Source organism: Akebia trifoliata, chromosome 4 (assembly GCF_017979445.1).
Source record: "Akebia trifoliata isolate Shusen 1 chromosome 4, ASM1797944v1, whole genome shotgun sequence".
NCBI lineage: Eukaryota > Viridiplantae > Streptophyta > Magnoliopsida > Ranunculales > Lardizabalaceae > Akebia > Akebia trifoliata.
The window spans coordinates 17,651,517-17,657,516 of NC_141378.1; the positions used below are offsets into that span (position 1 = coordinate 17,651,517).

General features: G+C 40.3%; 1 pseudogene; it reads right to left on the bottom strand.

The window, feature by feature from the left end:
• Window positions 1-1,067: 1,067 nt before the first annotated feature.
• On the bottom strand, window positions 1,068-2,192 carry LOC147404241 (hydroquinone glucosyltransferase pseudogene; annotated as a pseudogene).
• Window positions 2,193-6,000: the final 3,808 nt, after the last annotated feature.

The following is a 6,000-nucleotide window of genomic DNA, read 5'->3' on the forward strand; positions in this document are numbered from 1 at the left end:
CTAGCCCCAGTTTACAAGTTGAAATATCGTGGACCATCCATTTTTTGTAAACCATTTTTGATGGGGTTAAAAGTTTTAGAATGGGCTGATTTTTGGTGATGATGATCTCCTCACCGTAGAGATCATCCTCATCAAAAATCAGCCGATTCCAAAATCTCTAGCCCAAATTTTGAAAAATGTTTTACCAAAATGTTTGTTGCTGAACGGGACCCTATATATATATATGGGTCACGTTCAATGGCAAACTTTTTAGCAAACTTTTTGGAAAAACATTTTTCAAAACTTGAATTAAAAGTTTTGGAATGGGCTGATTTTTGGTGAGGATGATCTCTACGGTGTAGAGATCATCCTCACCAAAAAGTCAGCCCATTCCAAAACTTCTAACCCCATCAAAAATAGTTTATAAAAAATGGACAGTCCACGAGTTTTCAACTTGTAAACATGGGTTAGAAGTTTTGGAATGGGCTGATTTTTGGTGAGGATGATCTCCTCACCGTAGAGATCATCCTCACCAAAAATCAGCCCATTCCAAAACTTCTAACTCATGTTTTGAAAAATGTTTTGCCAAAAAGTTAGTCATTACCCTATATATATATTATTCTAAAAACTTATTCGAAGACCCAAGGGTTTACAGTTCCTTCCACATCTGTGAACAGCCAAATATATATATATATATATTATTCTAAAAACTTATTCGAAGACCCAAGGGTTTACATTTCCTTCCACATCTGTGAATAGCCAAATATAAAGATATTTCATCTTCTCCTCTATTTCCCATCAAGATTCCTTGGATACACTATTCTTCCATTCTTCAACCACTTGAGAGAGTGAATAATAAGAGGACCCACCTTCATCTAAAGCTCTCAACCCACTCTCTCTAAGTTCGTTAACCCTCTCTCTCAAACCCTTCCCTTCTTCACCCTCCAACATCAATCTCACCACTCTCTCAATTTCCTTTCGTCCCACCACTCCCTTCCCTCTATCAACCTTAACTCGCTCTGCAATCCTGAGTTCATCAGTAAGAATCACTGAGTTCATCTTCTGCTCCGAGTGAAGAGGCCATGCTTTCATGGGTACACCATGGCCAATACTCCACAGTGTGATATAAACCCACCTGTTGACACGTGGCTCAGTATCTTTGCTTGTGGGGCCCATGTTGGAACCAATAAACCTACCCCATGAACCCTACTTAGAAACCCATCAGGCAAGTATTCTGAGGGATCATTGTGCTCACTCCCAAGGTTGGGAAAGTCTGCTGACATCACACCTTCAGATGGTCTCCTAATAACCCATATGAATCGTTGTTGACTCAGCTCTAACCCACATGCCAACTCAGTAATTTGGTTGACTGACATGGTCCTAGCACTCCCATATGAGACAAAAAGCACTGAATCAGATGGCTGCATGTCTAGCCAGGTCATCAATTCACTATCTGTTTCCATCACTGGTTTTCCCATTCTTATAAGTGGGTCCACTGGATAAACACTTGGCATAGGTATTTGCCGTAGGATTGGATCTTCATTCAAGTCTTTAAGTGATACAGACTCCAAATCTTGACAAGTATTTATCAGAATCCCATCAGCCAAACTTAACTGATTTGAAACGTGTAAGAAACTGTAAAACAGATCACTCTCATAATCTGAGCACAAATGAATCCACATCATCAATCCACATTGACAGTTACAGCAAAAGTCTATCCCACTCTCATTCATGAAGTAGTGGTCCATAACTGTCCCAGGCACATCTTCATTCAAATAAGATCATGTCAATTAGTGGAGTTATGTTTAGTTATTCAGTTATTTAATTTTCCTATGTACTCTATAAGTAATCTCTTCAATAAACAGAAAGTAAGAAAAGAAGTTGAGAGAATAAGTTATTCTCCAATTTTAGTTGTTCTTTCATGGTATCAGAACCAAGGTGAGACTCTTAAAAAAAATAAAAATAAAAATTTCCATTCTACACTTTCACAGAAGACTACTTATGGCTTCAAGTTCAACTTCTTTGCTGCCCAACATACCCAATCTCTCTCAAGTTTCCATTAAGTTAGATCGTTCTAACTACTTCATGTGGAAGAGTCAATTCTTACCAATCTTGTATGGGTCTGATATGCTTGGTTTAGTTGACGGAACTTCTCCTCCTCCGCCAGAAACCATTGATGCGGCGTCGAGTGATGGTATTATTACACGTTCCATTGTCAATCCAGCATTTTTAGAGTGGAAGAAGAGAGAATGACAGAATAAGAGAATGGAAATTCAGATATTTTTCTGTATATTATTGAAGGAATTGATCAAATATATACAGCCAAGAGCATAACAGAATTTCCTAGTCTTAAGCCTATATACATGGAAATAGAAAGCTGAAAAACAGAATATACAAGGTTTGGTATAACAGCTGTACAATAGCTGTAGAGAACAAGTCTTGAGATGAGGACGTGTCTGTTATACCCCCTCAAGATGGAGCTCGACATGAGAGGCCAATCTTGTCTCGAAGAAACAGAAATCGAGCTCTGGGAAGCGGCTTGGTGAGAAGATCAGCAAGTTGATCATTGGAGGAGACATGAGCAACTCTGAGAATTCCACTCTGGACCTGATCACGAATGAAGTGGAAGTCTATAGCAACATGTTTCATTCTAGAGTGAAAAACAGGATTAGAACACAACTGAGTTGCCCCGACATTATCACAGTAAATGACTGGACAAGTAGGTAGCTGAATACCAAGATCACACAGCAAAGAGGACACCCAATTTAATTCAGCAGCTGTATTTGCAACAGACCGATATTCAGCTTCTGTAGATGAACGGGAAATGGTTTTCTGCTTTTTGGAGCTCCAAGATATAGGATTGCGACCAAGATAAACTATATAGGCACCTGTAGAGGAGAAGTGGTCTGGATCGCCTGTCCAATCAGCATCAGAGTAGGCATGTAAGGCTTCAGAAAATGCATGCAAGGATAGAGGAGAATCACAGTAAAGCTGAAGGCCATGATCAGGAGTACCACAAAGATAACGAAGTAGACGTTTAACAAGTGTCCAGTGCTCAGTTGTGGGCGTGTGCATAAACTGAGATAGCTTGTTGACAGCAAAGGCTATGTCAAGTCTTGTGAGAAGCAGATATTGGAGACTTCCAACAACTGCTCTAAACTCTGTAGGATCAGATAATTTATCCCCTGAATGCAGCGAGAGTGTTGTACCTGATGGAAGAGGAGTTTGAACTGGTTTAGCCTCTGACATGTGAGTTCGAGCAAGAAGATCAAGTAAGTATCGACGTTGAGAAAGTAGGAAGCCTTGCGGATTGGGAACAATTTCAACTCCAAGAAAATAAGAAAGTTTGCCAAGATCCTTAAGAGAGAACCTGTTGGCTAACAAATGAATAAACCGATTCACCAAGTGTTCATTATCCCCAGTAATAATAAGATCGTCAACATAGACCAATAAATAAACAAGATGTCCACCGGATTTAAGGACAAAGAGTGATGTATCAGCATGGGAGTTTTTGAATCCTGATTGAAGAAGAAAAGATCTGAGTTCTTGATACCATGCTCGAGGAGCCTGCTTTAGGCCATAAATAGCTTTCCGTAGCTTACAAACATGTGATGGGGAGTCTTGATCAATCAAACCTGGTGGCTGATTCATATACACATTCTCAGTGAGAGTACCTTGTAGGAAGGCGTTATTAACATCAAGCTGACGAAGTATCCAGCCACAACTGACTGCAACACTAAGGACTAGTCTGATGGTGGTAGGCTTGACTACCGGACTGAAGGTATCATAATAATCAATGCCTGGGCGTTGATGAAAACCTTTTGCAACCAAACGAGCCTTGAACCTGTCAATAGAGCCATCAGAATTATGTTTAGTACGAAAAATCCATTTACAACCCACAACATTTTGACTAGGATTGGAAGGTACTAATTCCCATGTCCCATTCCGAACAAGAGCATCATATTCCTCAGACATGGCCTTACGCCATTTTGGATCTTTAAGAGCTTGGGTTGGTGTGGTGGGTTCAAGATCAAGAGGTTTGGATAATTGGGTGTGAAGATTGAGTTTTTGAATAGGTTTGCGAATGTTGTTTTTAGCTCTAGTTTGCATGGAATGGTTAGTGGTTTGGTGGTCTTGTTGAGTGGTGGTTGGCAAGGGATTTGTGGAGGTCATTTGAGGTGGTTGGTTTTGGGCGTTGGCTGGGTTGAGAGGAGAGGTAACGGGTGCAAAAGCTTCACATTGGAGTTGCTGTTGAGGATGAACTGCAGCTGGTATGAGTGCTGAAGTAGTGGTGTTGATGTTGATTACCGGTGGTATCCAAGTAGAAACAGAGGTTGATTCCGGTCGTGGAGCTTGTGTAAGATATGATTTAAAAGGAAAAATTGATTCAACAAATCTAACATGCCTAGAAACAAAAATTTTTGATGTGGAGGGATCATAGCAGAAATAGGCACTTTGAGTTAGAGAGTATCCGAGAAAGATACATGGCATGAAACGAAAGTCAAGTTTATGGCTAGTATAGGGGCGAAGCCAAGGATAGCATAGACAACCAAAGACTTTGAGTTTTGAGTAATTGGGAGGAGTACCAAAATTTTTTTCGTAAGGAGATAATAGATTTAATGTTGGAGTTGGCATCCGATTGATCAAGTAGACTGCTGTGGCAAAGGCATTAGACCAATGAGTCAAAGGAATAGAAGCATGAGAGAGAAGGGTGAGACCTGTTTCAACAATGTGAAGATGACGCCGCTCAGAGAATCCATTGTGTTCGGGTGTGTGAGGTGGAGTAGTGAGATGAGATATACCATGGAGAGCCAAAAAGTTAGAGAGAGCAACGTATTCACCACCATTATCAGAGTACAGTGTATGGATGTTTTGATTGAAGTGTTTTTCTACAATGGCTTTAAATCTAATGAATATGTCTTTTACTTGGGATTTCTGTTTTAAAGGATAAAACCAGATATACTTAGTAAAATGATCAACAAAAATTACATAATACTTAAAGCCATCATAAGAAACAATTGGTGAAGTCCATACATCTGAATAGATTATTTGAAGAGGACGAGTTGAAGTAATGGTAGAATTGTAAAATGAGAGTTTGTGACTCTTATTACAATGACATGCGTTACAAGAAAATTTTAAAAGACTAGAAGAAGATAAATCTAGATTATTTGTCGAGATGACATGCTTTAAAATAGGTAAGGCAGGGTGTCCCAATCTGTGATGCCATTCTGATGAGCTGGTTTTGACACTGGAAAAGGCAAGTAGAGGTGATGTTACCGGCCACTCATACACACCATCCTTAGTTTTACCCTTCAAAAGCGTTGCTCCTGTGCGAAGATCCTTTACAAGAAAAGAAAACGGTAAGAATTCAATTGAAACATTGTTGGAGATACAGAATTTGGAAATTGAAATCAGATTTTTTTTCATGCTAGGTACACAGAGAACATTGGTTAAGGAAAATTGAGCATTGGAAGTGTGAAGAGAGAGGGAACCAGTATGTGTTATGGGAAATCCTGTGCCATCTCCAATCATAATGTCATCCGAGCCATTGTATGGTGCATGAATAGAGAGATTGCTCAAGTCGGAAGTGACGTGATGAGAAGCACCACTATCCAATAGCCATGTTGGGGTGTTGGAGGTATTGGCAGCAAAGTGAGCTTTTGGTTGCCAGGATGAGTTTAGCGTTGCTGTATTAGTGTTGGCAGATGTCTCAATTGGTATCAATCTGAAAGAAGGACAGCGCTTAGCTGTATGTCCTTGAATTCTGCAGATTTGGCAGTAGCCAAGATAAGGCTTTGGAGAGCTGCGATCAAAACGAGAATTGTTAGTTCCAGTGTGTGTAGAGGTAGGGAATCGATTACTAGACGTGGGTGATGGGCGCCAGCCCGTATTGCCGTTGCCAGTATTGGAAGGTGGACGCCAGCCTGTGTTGTTGCCTGAGGGAGATTTAAAGTATGGCAGGTTTCGTGACCCATTGTAGGCACTATTTGCTGGATTAGCAGAGGCAGGGAAGTAGGATTG